Here is a 19282-nt window from a genome sequence, read left to right as displayed (position 1 = left end):
TTTTGCTTAAAGAAGATTCCTGAAAACTTAATCTGTAGAAATCCCTAATTGTGGACTAAGATAGCCCATCAGGAATTCTACAGGACAGTTTTAGGAAGCAGACCATGCACATAAGCTTAATTTTTGTAGAAATGAATAATGTGTTATTGCATACTCAGTTGTTGGCGTAAGCCAGGATGTAGTGAGTGCATTTGACCTGGCTTAGAAAAACTTGGTACCTGTGGGCACATTTATTCATACTTTGCACTTTGGGTGGTTAAGAAATTATTAAGAATGCTTTAAATGAAGAACAATTTTTGCTACATCATCCAAAAGACAAATAACTCTGAATTGCAAAATTCATTTCATAAGTGGCAATTTGATTTTTTCTTTTATGAGCTAGTACCAAATGGCACTTAAAATACATTAGTCTACCAGGATTTTGACCTCAGAAATATCAATATCCCAGCAAAATGATGAAGCCTTCTGTTTTTATTCAGTACACATAAAGATGTTCAAATAAAACAGTGAAGGGTACTAATTAAAGACTTAATTTGTACTTATATAAAATAGGCAAATGGCAGAAGATAAATTTTATTATGTATACATATGTATAACCTCTGAATGTTTGCTAACCATTTCTAATTATTTATAAAATGAAATGTCATGCACAGTCAATGATCAAATTATTTCATCAAAATATGCAATTGTATTTCTTTCAAATGGTGTAGATAGCAATAGTGCTTCCTAGGTGCAAGAAACGAGTTGAAAAGAACAAAAACTTTCCAGTTAGGTCATAATGATCTGTGTTTTTGCGGAATTGAAGTCCTGTTGCTCAGATTTCCTGAATGAGTCGTATAACAAGCTTGTGTATCCACTTTACCGAAAAAAAAATTAAAAAAAAAAAAAATGCAGCCGTTCCCCCTTTTGAAGGAACTAGCATTTGGGGGGCAGGTATACATATTTTTACCAGATTATGCAAGGAAAAGAGCCATTCCAAACAAGACCTCTCAAGAAATAGCAAACACGTCAACATTAGTGCAGGATCAGCACTGTTTGAAGAAGCTCAAGAATCTAATCCTAGCGTGATCATGACCAATTATCAAACTAAACTTTCCAGAAAATCAGAGGATTTCAAATCTTATGAGTCATGCTACAATTAGAAGGAAAGCTCGACACAGATGTGTAGCTCACCTGAGTAGTCTGAGACTGCCAGCTGCAGAGATTATACAGAGGAGAACCTGGCTTTGGAGTGACATCATCTGCACTCTCTATTGGTGGAGCATGTTGCACTATCAGGCACTATGATGCCTGGTGAGATTTTAATTGAAAGTAATTGATTTGAAAGGGAATGCAGAAGAGTGATAAAACACTGAGGCAGATTATTGATAATGCAAATAAATAAGTGTTGAAGTGTGATTTTTAAAATAGGGATTAGCATTCCATTTCTGTGTGCCCTTTATCATTTAATCAGACTCATCCTGTCTATCCTGAAACAAAGTTCATATCCTTACACCACCATTGTAGTTAATTATCATGATGATTTACCTATTTTACAGTATTAGAGGGCTTGGATTAATTTTATTTTAATGCATTATGATTTCATACAAGTGAGCTGCTATTTATTTAGCAGATGATTTTCAGATGATATTTCACTGCACAATATGTCTTAAAGAGTAGGAAAGAAGAGGAATTAGTACCTTCAAGGTTAGCACCGATGCACGCAGAGCTTCTGAAAACCTGTGATATTGCTACTCCTGCCATGATCCAAGTTGTTCTGTGTCAATAAGGATTAAGAGATTAGTTCACAGTATCACATTTAGCTTTAGACTTGCATTCAAGATCAGAAATAAGAATAGCATTGGTAAGAGTCTGTCTTCTGAGAAATCACCTAGTCCAGCTCCTCTGCCATGGACAGAAACATCTGGCACTAGATCAACTCCTTCAAGAATGTAGCGTGACACTTTGCATAAGAGGGGACACAGCAGGTGAAACTTTGCAAGCCACTTTACCTGTGGTGGCTTGTGCAAGTAGGGCTTCCTGTTTGGTGGGGGCTAGAAGGGTCTTCTGATCAGTGATACCATCGAGCAAGGAGGGTCTGCTGTTCTTAGTGCTGAAGAATGCTGAGACCAGCTTGACCAAACTATCACACCCAGCCACAAGGATATGCAGGACACAGAGACCCTGAATGAGGTCGGGAGCAGCAAGGATGTGCAGACCCTGATACCGAGTCAAAGGTGCTGAGCAGAACTACTAGCATTTTTTTTTAGAACAAAGCATATTTTGTTGAATAAGCCTGACAGCACATAATCTAAAAAAATGCTTATATCTGACAGTCAATCACTTTATACTGTAGAAGGTCAATCTCATTTTTGCATAGTGAGGGCTTCTAGTATACCTCCTTAAGGTATGTGAAGATCCTTCCCTTGCATCAGGAAGCCCCTCAAGGTTACTTCTCAAGGCTGAGAGAAAGAGATCAGGGTATGGTTGTTGGTATGTAAGTAGCATCAATCTCTACTTATCAATTGTTTTGCTAATTGTATATTGCTTAAATATAGTTGCTTTAATATATTTGCTTTAATATTGCTTCAAAAATAGTGCACTGTAGAAGTAGTTACATCCACATTAAGTAGTAAATAATTCTGATTAGGTATTTTTGTCTAATCATTATTGTAAGCAATTAAAATAAATAAGTTTATTTATATAAAGATATTTGGTTTTCTGTCCTTAATCCCGAGAGACAAAGTTGTATAAAGGTCCAGTTATACATGTGTAATGTATCACTAAATGCATCATTAGCCATAAACCCCTGACGAAGTCTGGGGCCAGCTAGATTCCACCCAGTTACACCTAGGCTCCTCTCTGAGAAGGACTTTACAAAGGAAGGGGATCCTTTCTGCACCTCATGACTCAGTTGGAGCCTTCTCTAAAAAACTTTGTCTGAAACTCCCACTCTGCCTGTGGCAAAGAGCAACGAGGTTATACAAAACCTTCTCTAACCTGACCTTACCTTGAACACACAGTGAGGGGACATCCACAACTTCCCTGGATAACCTCTTGCACTGTTTCACCACCCACACCATAAAAAAGTTTATTCTTTATTCTCAGTATAACCCTACCTTCTTTCATCTAAAAATGCTGCCTCTTCTTTTGTCACTCGCAGACTCTGATAGAAAGTCTTCCTCCTTCTTATAGTTCCCCTTTACATATTGAAGGGCTACAATAGGGTGCCCTTAGAACCTTCTTTTCTCTAGGTTGAATGTCTCAACCTATTTTCACGGGAGAGATGCTACAGCATTCTGACCATTTTCATCATCCCCTTCTGGACCTGCTTCAACACATCTATATCTTTTGTTGGGAACCTCCAAGCTCAAAGCCTTGCAGGGGGGTTCTTATATTAGCAGAGCAGAAAAGGGAGAATCATCTCCCTTGACCTGCTGACCACGCCTCTTTTTACAAAACATACAGTATAGTTTACTTTCTGGCCACAGGAAAAGTTTATGTTCAATTTTTCACTGACCATTATCCCCAGGTCTTTCCTTAGTGGGATGCTCTTAATTCATTTATGCCCCAGTCGGTTACTGGGCAGTCTCAACCCAGGTGCAGGACCTTGTGCTTGGCCTGTTGAACTTCATGACATTTATGTGGAGCCACTCCTCAAGCCCCTCACTCACACAGATCAGCTGCCCCACTCAGCGTCATCTGCATCTTGCTGGGAGTGCATATAGTATTGGTCCCAGTATGGACCTTTGAGACACATGATACATTACTGATCTCCACTTGGATGTTGAGCCAATAATGATAACTCTTCAGACATGTCCATCCAGTCATTTTGTTACCCATCTAACAGTCCATCAGTCAAACACATGCATCTTCAATTTAGTAGCACTTACTTATCACAGAAGTAAGGCTGACAGATTGTTCCCAAGATTATTTTTTTCCCCCACCTTTTTCAAAACTGGGTATATTTCCCTGTACTAACTGACTTGACTTTTATTCTTATTCTTCTTAATGCTTCTCAAATGTTATGCTATATGAAATTTGCCAAAATTTTGCAATTCTGAAATCAGCTCAATCTTAGAACCAAAGACCTCTTTAGAGGTTGTAGACAACTGGACTTCTGGTAGAGAATTTAATCAATGTAATCTTACAAGCTTCAGTTTTGCCATTGGTTTAGGTAGACTGGAACAGTCTTGTGCACTCTTACTTCATTAAACACTTTAACAGTTGCAAGTGGTCTGATGGTTCCTGTAACACCACTTTCGCTGCTTACAAAAAGAGGAGGTGTGATGATTCCAAGATTTGCAAAAAAAAAAAAAGCAACAGAAGTATTATAATAATAATTATAACAGAAATATAATAATATATAACATGAGGAAGAAAATCAGCTCTTCTCACAAAACTCACCTTCATGTTTTAAAATTTAAGGGAATCAATAATATTCGAACCCTGTGTGAGAACAGTAGACAAGCATTAGAATGACAGAAAACAAGGAGAAGAGAGAAGGAAGCATGCGACATACAATTGCAAGTCTCATGAATGTCTTTCATTCTTTAAAAAAAGAGAGAGAAAGAGAAGATGCAGCAAGATAATTTGAAAGTAAGGAAGTTTTTTTACTAAATTGTAGTTTGGAAGACTCATTGACTCAATTCAGTGTCAGAAGCAGAGAAAAGCATCGCTCTAGATCTCTTTTCTGTAAGGCATCCCTTTTCAAGAGAAGGCTTAAACATGTGCTTAATGAGATAAAGGCAGATGCTTAAAGTTAAATTTACGTGCATGCTGGAATCAGGGCCTACAAAATTATAGGCAACAGGCTGGATATATAAGCCTGAAATCCTGTCCTTTCCATCTGGACATGGAAATACTTGTTGTCAGATGTTCCATGCTAGAGAGATGGAATATTTATTTGCATGCTGAGAAACATAGCTATGAAAAAGAAAATTCTTATAGATAACAAATATAGCAAAATTTTCTTTCTTTTCTCCTTTTTTCATCTTCAAAGACATCTAAAAATAATTTAAGAAATCAAAATACTTTAAAAAATATTTTTTCTCAGTGTTTAAATGTGACCTGCAAATTGTTACATTTTGTCTTGCAAACACACCGTTAGTAGTCTGGTGACAAAGTTCCTAAAACATGTAGAGTTCTTCTATGTCTTGACTGAATAGAAAAGAAATTGCAAGAAACAATCCACAGAAATATTGTAAGTAGCACAAAGAGTGCTAGCATTTTAAATTTATTTTTAGTAAGTATTTTTAGAAGAATTTTCAGGAGCACTCATGTTACCTTTCAGTTAATTTCAAGAAATGCTTGAAGTATAAAAGAAATTAATTAGATTTCAACCCACCTGTCTTTGTACGTAGACACAGAATTCCATTTAGTGCTGTTTACATTTTCTCAAGGATTAATGTAATAACAATGACAGTGCATTTCTTATCATCATGCTTCTACTAAGTGTATTTACTGTATTAATAAAGGAATCTAGATTTATTAGAGGTATACTAGGTTCATCTTCATTATAAGAACCACAAGTCAAATTTTCGTGCTTCATTTTTCCCTAATTTTAACATTAAAGGACCCTTAACCTTTTGCGTTACATACACACAATATCTGCACGGTGAAGTCATAACTCTCTGTAGTATTTCATTATAGCCCTGTCACATCTTGTAGAATAATTTAAACTATCATTGTTCTGGTTAATATCCCTCCCTACCCAAGTCTTCTGAAAAAAAAAAGCCTTGCCATTTTCCTGAAATGTACATGTGAAAAGTTAACTCAGAGGAGTCCCATTTATTTTCTATTAAAAGCAATAGGGAGTTTTGTCACTGCATTTGCCTTTTAAGAGTATTTCCCACTATGTCTTACTTTGCACTTAGGCACTTATGATCTTAAATCTTTATAACTTCTCTGTGAACTCAGCTATTTCTCTTAGTGCAGAAAAGTACTAATGATTTACTTAAATTGTAGGCAGTAGTCTTTTTTTTCTTCATAATTAGTTAGGTCCAGAGAGATTAAAATTCTTTTCCTTCCATTGTATTCTTCTACAGATTCCTCATTCTCTGTATTTCCTGCCTTCTCTCTAGTTGTTTGAGCAAGATGACACACAGACTTTTACAGAATCACAAAGTGCCTGAGAGAAGCCATTCTGTTGTTTGAAGGTCTGGTATTGTCTGACCTATGAGCTCACTATTGGACCTCGAGACTATCTCAGGTAATGCTATTGTTCACTGAAGCAGATCCAGCTCTTGCAAATTACTAGTTGTCATATGTTTTCTCTTCCCTTTCAAGGACTGCTTCACGGGCTAAATGACTAGTAATGAAAGGAAGAGGATAGTCTGTATTTAATAAATCTATTTTATAGCAAAACACACTGGAATCATGTGATTTGTAGGCTTACCATTTATTTGTGCAGAATAATAATACTGTGTGACTGAGCACATAGGTATAACAAACTGCAGTTTTATATAGGATTATTGTAAGGGGTACAAGAGAAATTCACTCTTACAGGGTAGGAAGTACCGGGAGCTTTGTGTTGGACAAATATAGTAAGTTGCTTATTTTTGACTTTTTTTAAAGCACGCAGTGTTCAGAGATAGGCAGTGTTTCTTCATGGTTGGTAATAAAACAGGAGAGAACTTGTCATAAATCAAGGCTGTGCAGCAGACTTGGCGAGGCAGCAAGACAAAGGAGAGTGGGCGGTGAGGTTACCATGTGAAAAGTAAATAAGGACACGCTGAACACTCTGTCTTTTTTTTTATATTTAAAAATTCTTATTAGCTTGCTACCATTTTTCTTTACCTGCCTTGAATGTTGAGATCATAAGCTTTTCAAGAGCAGTTCTGCTGTTTCCATATTACATAGTTTATAGGTCAGTTAGACCATGCTCAGATTCATCAGTGCTATCAAACTAAAGTTTATAAATTATAAATATATATCCAAGAGACATCATGATATTTTTCCATTATATATCATACAAATACACATTAGCTTCTTAATTTAAAGACACAAATTTGTAAATATACAAATAATGCATTTAGGTGTAATTATATTTACGTATATGAAATAGAAAAAAAGTGAACATATGCATGCACACATGCAAAAGTATATTATTTTTCTTCTTTAAATTAGTATATGTATGCTTTTGTTATGCAACTGCATGCCATGGAGTGTTCTTTAGAGGAGAAAAAAAAAATAAAACAAATTATTAGGGGTTTGTTCCATGAATCACATAATGTCCCCCTAGAAGCTATTAGTGTCTCAATCTCTTGTTGATTTAAATTTCATCTCTTTTCATGTACCACAACTGAACTCTAGTTTTTACCTTTACTCTGTCTTCTTTCAGTTTCTACACTTGATCTCATACTGTTCTTACCAGTAAAACAACAGGAAATAAAATTACCAAAGGAGTTTTTTCAGGTATGATAAAGATTAGATAATATATTCTAACAATCATAATTCTACATTCAAGAGGAAGACATCAATTATATTAATACAACTTTCCCTGGTGTGATAAAGGAAGGCATTTCATGACAGCAATTAAGTTGATCTCCTGCAGTAGTGAGGCTTTGTGCTTTAGTAAATTCCACAGGAGAATGACCATAAGGCTCCATGTCATCTAGTTTCATGTCTTGAAGGTAGCCCGTCTCATTCTCTCATTGAATCATAGGCTTTGTTAGATTACTTTGTAAAGCAGTACTGGAAGCTGAACCAATTGCAACTGTGTTGAATGCAGGAAGGAAACAAAATACACAACTGACATAGAGACACCCACAGCCTAACAGGGGATTCAGGTTTACAAATTCATATGCCTGTCATTACCCAGGTTCATGAAAATGGCCCAGATTTATCCTCCTAATTGTAAAACCTTCCCTTAGAGTAAAAAATTGCATCTATTTGCAATAGTCAAGGGTTTCTAACCAGTGTTTTTCTACGTTACTACTTTCCCATACATACAATTGCTTCTATCTCATCCCTCTTTTACTCTTCTGGTGTGAATTAAATAAGTTCTTAAAATTAAGTGAGATGAAACCAAGAGCTGAGATGCATGTTCATCTCACTAGAAGCAGGAGTTTGGTTCAGGATTTCCAGAGGCAGCACATAGTGGCATCACTTGACCGCCAAGGTAAACCCCTTTCTCTTGACAAATCATAACACTCATTTAGGAAACCTGCTTTCATCACATGTAAACTCCCTCCAGTAAAAACCTACTGCTGCAGCTGAGTCTCCCCAACTCTTTCAGCTATCTGAACATGGGCATCTAGTGCCATCTGAGTGATTTCAAATTAGCCTGATTGTCCTCCAGTTGTCAGTCCAGAAAGGTATATATCTCCTTCAGAACCTATAACGTTTTCCATGCATGGACTTTCTGGATCTCATGTGATGTTCAGAAAAAATCCATCATCCAGTTGTCCAACTAGTAAAATCTGAATCTCCCATTTGTCCCTCAGAGGAGAACATATTCTCACTAAAACAGTAGAGAGAGGTAGGTAATGTTAGTAGTAGGCATTTTATGATAAAAAAATGTGAAGAAAATAGAAGGAAAATTAAAAGTAAACCAGTCTAATTTTATATCTGATGCAAAATTTCAGAACTTTTCTGTTATGGCCTGTGGAGCCAGTAGCCTATTCTTGCCAGGAGTGAGGTGAAGAAGAATGGAAATGTCCTTACTCAGGAGGAAGGCTGAGTCTCCACAGCCATGTCTCCAAAAGCCTTTCTGTCACCTTAATATCCCTGTTTGGAAACAACTGTGTTAATTGATCCAGAGAACTGGTCTTCTCAGCAGCAGAAGTAACACTGGGATTGATGATGGTAGTGTTGGCAGCTGTCAGCTCTGTAGCACAGGTAAGGCCCTCTCCATCTGCAGGCTCTAGGCAGAGGGCTGAAGGAAGCCACAGACACCCCAAGGTTTCATATTGAAGCTTGCAAAAGTCACACTGCCAGCCCTTCACCACTGTAGCTGGAGATCCTCTGCATAATGAATATTCTATTGGAAGAAAATGATCTGGAAGTTGCCGTCTTATCATATCTTGAGGTAGCACTGAAGAATTCATATGTGTCTCTGCAATTTCAACAAAAGAAACCTGTCTGTATGCTTTATTATTTATAAAGAGAAAAATATCCCTTGATTTTAAAATGAATCAACAATTCATACAATCTGTGGGTTTGGTAAGCATGCTTTACATTGTATTTGGCAGTAAAGAAGGTGAGAGAGTCATAAGTCTACAGAAGCAGGAATTACTTAGTTTGGATGACAAATCTGTTTAATTCTCCAGATGTTTAACTTTCATGTAGGTTTTATCATAACTCAGATTTTTAGACATTTTATTTTTCCTTAATGTTTCTTTTTTTTTCTTACTATCCTTAATATAAATTTTACCGTCTTTTATTGTTTCTTTTACTGGAATTTTAATTCTACCTTATCAAAATTCTTCTGTTGAGGAATACCTTCGGTGCAGGCAGCTCAGGGTGCAGATACAGAGCCAGCTGCAGGTTGAGCTCTGGGTGGTTGGAGACAGTGATGCCAGAATGATTTTTTTTCCTATCTAGCCCCAGTACTTTTCCCTACCCTTATAGGCAGAAAGACAAAATACATTCCAGAGGCTCCAAGCTGGGGCTCCAAGGTCCCTATCCTATCTTGGTTCTTCCTGGGAGCCAAGGTTGAAACCAGGTCTTCAAGACACATTTTCAGAAACAAAGTTTAGTTCCTAGGATTTAGAAAAGGGCTGAAGGGAGAAAGAATTACCTCACCACTTATGTCTCTAATTGGAGATTTTTTTGTCAGTTATGCTAATTTTCTAGACATGCAAAACTGTATTTTCCCCATGCAGGGGTGGGTATTTTCCTTATCTGCCCCTTGGATGCCTCCAATAAAGACAAGCCTTTATATTACCTCCTATATTGTCTCAAAAGTGTGTTGTTTTATTCCTAGGTTTTCAACATCAACAAGAGGCCGTGAACTGCTGACCTTTTGCATAACATAGGGCTCAGGGACCGGGGGTGAGCAGGACCTAACACAGGGCTCAGGGACCGGGGGTGAGCAGGACCTAACACAGGGCTCAGGGACCGGGGGTGAGCAGGACCTAACACAGGGCTCAGGGACCGGGGGTGAGCAGGACCTGTGGTCACCCAGGTGATCAAACACTCTGTGACACAGCAGAGGCTGAGGATTCAGTAGGAAGAGAGAAGACTTAGAGGTTTCTTTAAATAGGCTTAAGAAAAGACTGAAATGAAGAGATTCACACTGCTAGCTAAGTGATATATAGGTATGAAAACTCACTCTTATACCTGTTCTAAGCATCAAAGTAATTGAGCTTCTCAGTGAACTTTCAGACATAGAGTCATGAAGAACAGATCTTTTTCTTATAAAAAGTCTAGTAATAGTAAAAGAAACAGAAGGACACCAATGCAAAGCTAAGCAGCAAGGGTTTCTTTAATGTTTCAAGAATATAAAATTATATTCTGAATTATGCTTGGAACAGTTGTATCTTTTGATGACCTGAGATTTGGAATATATAGATTTAATGTGCTAACATTAGCTAACAGAGAAGGCCAACGCACACTGCAGTTTGAGCATAAGGATAAATGAAGGGGGTGTCAAAGGGGGCCTCATTTGAAATTCTGTTGCTGTACTAGTCTCACACATGGTGGTAACGACGTAGGACACTTCCTCCGTAGGTGTTAGAGCAGCTGTCCCTGCAAGGGTAGAGACTTCAACACAAACTAAGTCTCAGGCAGCAGAACCATCTCTACCAGTTTGAGGATGGAAGGAATTCCACAAGAGATGCACTTCTATCCTGTGGAGAAGGTTTGCCATCATGGAGGAGCTGTTCCCACAAGTGAAGGAATTAAGAGCAGAAATGAGCATCAGAGAAGAAAAGGAAAAAGAAAGTCACGGAGACTCAGCAGCTTGAAAAGCTTCACATGCCATCTGCAGAATAGCAGCAGCCAGGGTTCATCCCCATCATCAATGTAAATGAAAATTTTGGAGAGAGGGCAAGATGGAAAACTAGTGACTAGACAGGATTGCTGCCTGCCAGAGGTCAGTTTAACAAGGGGATGTGCCAGGTCCTGCGCTTGGAGAAGAGCAGCTCCATGCACCACTACAAGCTGGGGTCATCTGACTTAGGAAGCAGCTTGGCCGATAAGGACCTAGGGATCCAGCTGGGCACCATGAACCAAAATGGTGTCTTTGACACTCACAACAGTATTGGTATCCTGGGCTGCATTGGGAATGATGCCTACATGTCAAGGAATGTAGTCTTTCCCCCATACTTAGCACTTGGTGAGACTGTTATGGGTAAAATATGGTTAGTTTGTTGCTGGAGTGCTCTGTCCAGCTTTGTATTGCTTAGTACAAGAGAGGCATGTCAAGACTCCAAAGAAGGGTCATTGGGATGGTTAAGGGTCTGGAACACCTCTCATTTGAGAAAAAGTTGAGAAAACTGAAACTGCTCAGCCTACAGAGGAGATAGCTCATTGGAGATCTTACTAACACATAAACATGCCTGAAAGAAGGGTGGGAAAAGGCTGTTTCCTGTGGTGTCCAGTGACAGGAAAAGAGGAAATGGGCCTAAACTGAAATACAGGTGATTCAGTCTAAACATCAGAAAACACTTTTGCAGTGTGAAGGTGGCATTGGTTTCCCAAGGATGTTGTGGAATTTTCATCCTTGGAAATATTCAAAAACTGTCTGGATATGATCCTGTGTAACCAGGTCTAGGTGGTCCTGCTTGATCAGGAAGATGGATGAGATGATCTTGAAGTCCCTTCTAACTTCAGCAATTCTGTGATTCTGTGATATAGCTCAGATTCACCTCTTCCTGAGGACTGAGGCAATAGAGTCAAGACCTTAACCTTGTGTCTTCTGCTTTTAAACACCTATATGATTCTGATTTATTGTGCACTAAAGCTAAAATCAACACATATTTCTCAGTCCAATACATTTACAGCAGATTTGACTATATTTTTAATTAGGAGTTCATATAAATGTCAGTGAAACAAAATGTTTCAGGATTATGAGATGCTAGTTAGAATGTGGTGAGGGGAGCTGTTTTATTTTTGTTATTGAACATTTCTACATGTAACTGTTGTAAACTATTTCTGAACTCTGTCCTTTGCAGATTCTATAATTCAGAGAGGAAACAGAATGTGAACAAGGGATTCATGAATAAGTGAATCTAAGAAAGACCTATAAAAATAATTTTAACATGTTCTTTATCATAAATAAATGTAGCAAGAAAGAGGAGACATGTCAGGTAAGTACAGTAAAGCTGTATCTTTTTACTAAGTCTCTTACTCAGTTTCTGTCTTCAACTCAAAATGGTTCACAAATTTAAATAATGCATGACAGGGATGGAAAATCTTATGAATTACCGAAGACATTGGGACAGCTAAAATAATCTAAGAAATTCAGGCTGCCACTTTCGTCTGGTCTGCGCATTAAAGAATCAGAATCAAGAAATGTCATCAGGCTGCTAGGGATGTGCACGGGCAGTGGATCTCACTATGTATTTCTGCAACAAACATCTGCATACAGAGTAGAATTTTTGCTGACTAATTATTTTCTTCTATTAATAATGTTTAAATATGACCAACAATGTAGATTTTCCATAAGTTTGTCTTGCCTACTGTTTCCATGTCTCTGCTACTTCAGCAATTGCAGTTTGTTCTGTGTAATGAAATCATATTTAAATGTCCAAAGCATTTCCAATTACCTTTACTTCCTGCCTCATGACTGTACTTTCTAATTCTCTGTCTGCAGTTCCTGCAGTTGGCTTGCCCTTCTCACAGCCATTTGAAATTTTGCTGCAAATACCATTTTACTATCTCATTGCTTTGATCATCTTGCTGCTCAGCTTTGCATTATTTTCTTAGTCCTCCTTTATGGCACAAATTAAGTGACTTGTTTCAATTTTAGAAGCTTTCCATGACCTTTTCAATTTTCTATATGTAACTCCCATCACTTATTTGAAGTTCACTCCCCAGCTCACTCTATTATTGAGTAAGCACCTTTTTTTTTTCTGGTGCTGAGACATGCCTCTCACTGAGAGGAGTTTCCCATAATATCATTTTTTTATTATTATTATTATGTCTACAAAAACATGAAAAATAAGAAAGCTGTTGTTGTAATACAGTACCCATCAGCCTGGCTAACTTTTTCCGATTGCCTCCCTGTACTGTCATCTGTGTATCTGTACTTTTATCCCACCACTTTGGAGAAAGGTTTATTTTTTATTCTCTGATTGTAGGCCACCTTTTTAAGTGGGCCAGTCTACTTTCAGAAGTAAACTTCCTAGACATTGTAGGAAGTAGAAGAGTATTTGTAAGGGGTCAGGAAGAAAAAGATGAATCATGCTCCAAACTCTTGCAATCTAAGTCTAAATCTAGAGATGGCAGATGGATACTGACAGACAGATGGCATTGAGCAAAAATTAATACAAACAATTACCAATGATATAAATAATACAAACAAAAGGAATAGACATACAAATAACACTCATACATATGATATGCATAAACAATAATGCTAAATAAAAAAATTAGACATGTCTAGAAGAAAAACATTTATTGATTGAAAACTACATCACAAAAATATTATTTTTACCCTTCTCAGACAGTCTTAGATTCAAAAAATTTAGTTGCCTTGCCTAGGTTAGAATCAAGATTTCTTCATTAAATAATATATTTTCAGGAATATACTCATATTCTTAAATTTAGATCTTCAACTTAGTAACCTAAGCTACAAAATCAATCTTTATAAATCATTATACTACAGAAAGGAAAAGAAGCACTTCCAGAGGACAATTCCTATAATATTAGGACAGAATATGCCAACCATTATGAGAATCTATACAGAAAATTCAGATAAAATCTTCTGACTTTAACGTTAGATAAGGGAAATGAAGATGTATATATATTGGAATAGAGATATGAAGCCTGGGAAACAGCTGAAAATTAAACCTAGATTTCTCAAGTCTCATGTAATCATCACAGTTCTGAAACTTCTTTGCAAGGAAGCAACAGCCCAGTATTAATAAGGTAGATTTCCAGGGGCTTACAGGGCAGGACATAAAGGACTCTGTTTTAGTTTTAAAGCAAAAAGACTTTAAATAAAAATGATCCTTGAACTGCAGACAGTTTCAGCAAATTGATCTGTCCAAGTCTTCCATCAAAAATAATAAATAATTTCCTTTGAAAATTTAAGATTTATTCACATAATAGCTTCTGTGATTTTTGATAATGACATTTGGTACATAATTTTTAGGATAATATATTTATTTATTTTATCCTTAAAGTTGTGCTATATTTAGGTTTGCGTTTTGCCTTGTAGCCAAGCTCTAAATTACTGGTGTATAGCTCTCCAGTTGTTAATACAACATATAAAGTCACTATTTCTGCAGTCAATATTTGGATTACTGGGTCAACATCTTAGCAAGTACACATGTACAAGGCTTCAAACGATTAGAGAGTATGTTAAATGTTGCTATATAAACTGATACCAGGAATCAAGTGGAATTAAAATGCAGTCAATTGGGACATCAAACCATAGACCTCTTTTATTCAGATGTTTGAAAATGTGAAATCCACAAGAAATTGTGAAAAGTAGCATCAGAGCTGCTTGAAAAAGACAGAGAGAAAAAAAGGAAAATACGTAGATAAAGGTATTATTAAAGTATTAACTCATTATCTTTTCACCTTTATACTTCCATGTTATACACCCATTTTCATAGCATCAGTGTTTTGCACTATAGAATTTGACATTTTACTAGAAAAGGGGGAGAAGCAATGTATTTCAGCCATTAGCAAATCAGTTATTGAGTATGTTTTTCTGTAGTTTCATATATGAAGTTTTCATTGTAGGCAAAACATTTGGCAGTGCATTCCTTCTCTGCCCTTCTGAGCATCTATGATAAATTTGTTTAGTGAAGGCGGAATGTAAATACAAAAGTGAGGATAACTTGGTGGTCCGTGTGACTAAGTCAGAAAGTGCTTTTGCAGACACAGATGATCAAGTTTGGCAGAACACACTGAAGTGCTGGGTGTCTAAATCCTGGTGTTGCATGGAGCATGACTTGGGTCTCTCAGGGGTAGGACTTCTCTCTGGAATACTCCACACTGATATACCACATGCCATTCATGGCATGGATATCCATGGATATACTTGTCAGATCCAGAGCCTATGCAATTTATAGTAATTTATTTACACCTCTAAAGTGAGATTATTTTCTCAGAGGGAAAGCAAAAGCTTAGCCCATTGATATGAAAATCTCTGTAGATACCACAGTGTATGTAGACATCTGACTAAGCTCAGTTTATGAGGAAAGATAGTATCCTACAGAAAATCTCAAAGACAGTCAAGGGAAATACTTCACCAATGTTGATCTCCAAAGCTGTAGTACTTTGGATGTGCACTACAGACTTCTGGAGAAACTGAGGAGAAAAATCAGCTATTAACCCAAGTGCAGGATACTCAAAAATATTTGTGCACTCAACAGCACTCTGAAGTGGTTTCAAAGGATTCAGACACCATATCTCTGAACATTGGGCAAGCCAAATGACATAACACCGCTCTTTATTATGATTTTATAGGGAGTTCTACATATGAACCACAGATATGTACTAAGTTATTTAGGTGTAGCAGTTATGTTGTTGAAGGCTATATGTGAACAGATATAACACCAACAGAACAAAAAAAAGCCATGATAATAATAACTTAAAAAAAAAATCCTCACAATGTTCACAAATGTTTAATTCATTCCATATTACTTGCAAGAAATTCTGTCTTCATTCAGTTTAAAAAAAAAATCCGTAATTGTTCCCTTTTTGTTTCAGGCTTCTATTTTTAGCCTCGTCATAGGCTTGTAGTTGAAATAATTCTATTTTAATGTTTAATAAAAGACTTTAATTTCCCATATTGGTATTTCTTTCCCCAGAACTTATTGGGAATCATTAATAAGTTTTCAAAAGGTTTTCTGTGCTCTGAAGATGTGTAATATCCTCATAACATAACCTGAAAAAAGTAGTGTAATGTCCTGAAGTGATCTGAGATGAAAATCAACACCAGGATCTTCATTTCCAGACATCCTAGGGGCAAAATTGGCCTAGGATTTTTTTTTTTCCCCCCAACCCTTCTTCATAGCTTACCTGTGGTGTATCACTCACTCAGTAGTGCTGGCAAAAATGACCATGGGGCTGACCTGAGATCAGTTCTGGAGCAGAAATGAGAAGAGGAGGAGAGGAAACAGTAATTCATTAAGTTCACATTAAAGTCAAGAAAAAGCAAATCTAACTGTGCCCCAAGGTGGTAGCCAAAGAAGAATGAAGTAGATTTAGATAATATAGAGGATTTTAATACATCTGCTCACATTATCTTGTATTACAACTGTAGATTTCCCTTAGCAAAAAAATCACTTTTGTAAAATGTCTAATTTTGAGTGCTGATTATTTTTTTTTAAAATCATAACCTCTCAAGTTCTGTTTTCAGTACTAGTCGGATACAATTTAACAAGAAATTTCACTGTTTGCTATCTGAATCTATGGATACAAAGCAGAACTCATGGAGACATTTCTGGCATGGGGAAATAGATTACTCTTGTTAGTTTCTCATTTTCTCTTTTTATTTGAGAAGAAACTTTAATCCATCATTAAAAATAGTCTTACTTTTATATGACGCAAATGAGAGCTTGAATTCAATATTGACTGTATAAAATTCAGATATTTAAATCGAAGTTCCAGTGAAATCATCTGCACCATCTGTGGTGACAAAAAAGAAAAACATTCAAGAACTCACATTTGTAGATCTGTTGATATTCAGAAAACTACATTTCTCAGCTCAAAATATAATCTTAATGCCCAGACTAAATTGTATTAGTTCAAGAGATTATTAAACTGCATGGTCTTTCACAATGTTCTGTTTTAAAAGGACATAATTTTTATATTTTAATGGACTTATGAAGTACAATTATTCATAGAACTACTGTGCAGATAATTCATACTTTTCATCACCTTAAAAATATTGGAGAATTTCTGTATTTTTAGATAGAGGTGTTAATGAATGAGAATAATTTTTTTCAGAATTTAAAACTACAATAGGTCAAAGAGATGCTTTATTAAATGTACATGTGTTAAATACATGGAATGGAAAAACACTTTAAGATTAAGCATCTAAATACATAGTTTTGGCATTCAAATTAGTGACTTAACCTTTGTTAACATTGTTGACCACTCTGTCTTTCTTCATTTGCTTTCCTGCAGTGAAGGGAAGATGCTGTTGCTGCCATTTCAGCCCTGGATTTAACTGTGGTACCTCATTGTCTTCTTATTATTCATTGATATTGAACGTACTAATACAAAGAAAGAAAGAGGTGAAGCCTTAAATGGTTGCAGATGTTTGACAGTAATATTTTCTAGATAAGTTCTCTAGATAAGATGTAGCATGTTTACTTAAGAGCAATCCTCCACACAGATTCTCTCTCCCCTAGGATGCCCTTGTACTCCAATGTACAATCCATTACCAGAACTCTTAAAGACAAATATCCTCCTCTCACAAAGTCACTGAGCTGCAGCAGTAAAGAATGACACAATCCCAGATAGACAGATAAATAACACAGCCGACCACTGAATAGGGTTTGACCACTTGGGGGATAAAATGATTTCTATTTTGTTTTGTGATTGTGTGTTAGATTCCGTGACTAATGAATACACGGCTATGCCTCATCATCTGTAGCAAAGTGCCAGAAGTTCATCTTTATGGAATAAAGTTTTCTGTGCTGGAACAAAGGGATTTTTATGGAAGCATGCCTGACTGTCTGTAACTCTCTTTACAGAAGCAGCATCAGGAAAAGATGGGGCTCTGTTCTAAATGATCACCAGAGCTGAAAAGATGCAATTTCTTACTACAAATTCAATACAAGAATCATAAATAAAATGTTGATTGCAAAGCAGATAGTGAATTTCTACATCAGATTTCGTGCAGCTAGTCACTTGGTTAAATATTTTACCACTTTCTATTGCCACAGCGTTCATACAGCCTTTCCCCCCAAAATAAATGACAAAAGCCTCAAAGCTCACCTGGACCCAAACCTATGAACTGCAAAGATCAATCTCTGGCACTGGAATACTTGGAAATTTTGTCTGCAGAGTTTCCGGTGGTGTACAGTGAGAGACCAGTTTTGTACAAATGTGCTTCTACTGCTACAAGGACCAATTTCTTCCATATAAAACAATCATGTTCCATCAGGTAAGTGAGTATAACATTACCAGTCTGGAGCATGCCTGTTCTTTTTTTGCCAGCCACAAACTAATCTCACCTTATTCACCATGGCAACATTGACACAGCTGTCTATCCCTCTGTTTCCATGGTAAAGGACCGGTAGATAGTACTTCACTGCTTTATGCCAGACTTCTGATTCTGTTACACATTTCCAAATATTCTAATGGTTAAAATTTGTGTAGAAGCCTCTAAAATGTCACAGACCCTGATCTGGGAGTAAAACCCAAAATCAAACCAAATCCCAAAAATTAAAGCACACAGGAAAAAGTCAAAACCAAACCAAACTGGAGACAAAATACCTGATCTTAAAACAAAACAAAACAAAACAAAAAACAAAAAAAACCCACCCAAACAACAACAACAACAAAATAACGGAAAAACAAAACAAAACAAAACAAAACCACCAAAAAAAAGAGAAACAACCAAACAAAACAGACAAACAAACAAACAAAAAAACAACAACAAAAAAAAGAAACAACCAAACCAAAGAAAACAAAAAAAACAGTCTGTGAAAGCAGAATCAATTAAAGCTCTTTTCCACCATAACAGTTGGTGTTAAAACTTTTTTGCCAAATCACAGGATTCTTATAAGGACTTTTTTTTCCTGTACCTATAGTTTGGGGGTTTTTTTAATTTTTATCCCCTAAACACAGTCCTTGTCAAAACTTTCACCAGTCAGAAATCTTTGAAGCAAGAGTAATTTCCCAAACAGTGAGCTCTTCGAAGTTCACCACACAGAGACACAACTTTAAATTTTCAGGTAAAAGACTGCAAGTAGTACCGTAGTGCTTCTCAGCAGAGTGAATTAAGAGCTATACACACATTTTTAAGTACTATGTCGTAGACAAAGTTACCCTGTTTGGCTTCACGGTTGGGTCTGAGCACTCCCAAATGCTCTGGGTGATGCACATCCATTACTTTAGGGACCTTAAAAGCCCAATGTGTATGAACTACTTCTGAAGTGTCTCCTTCAAGGCCTGAGGCCACTTTGATGCTTTTGAAATATTTCTTCTACCTCCGTTTGAATACAAG

At 36.7% G+C, this 19282-nt stretch overlaps 1 long non-coding RNA gene across 1 annotated transcript; it reads right to left on the bottom strand.

Annotated features, from left to right (window-relative positions):
- Positions 1–6422: 6422 nt before the first annotated feature.
- LOC148224824 (uncharacterized) lies at positions 6423–18210 on the bottom strand. The gene is made up of 5 exons (XR_015801966.1): positions 18049–18210; positions 17182–17321; positions 16639–16731; positions 16123–16187; positions 6423–9037 (listed from the first exon to the last, which is right to left on the bottom strand). It is a non-coding gene; the product is annotated as an uncharacterized LOC148224824 (long non-coding RNA).
- Positions 18211–19282: the final 1072 nt, after the last annotated feature.

The sequence above is a fragment of the Sturnus vulgaris genome, chromosome 2 (assembly GCF_052056855.1).
Source record: "Sturnus vulgaris isolate bStuVul1 chromosome 2, bStuVul1.hap1, whole genome shotgun sequence".
NCBI classification, from domain to species: Eukaryota; Metazoa; Chordata; class Aves; order Passeriformes; family Sturnidae; genus Sturnus; species Sturnus vulgaris.
Note: the sequence above shows the minus strand (reverse complement) of the source record. Positions and strands in the feature narration are given on the sequence as shown.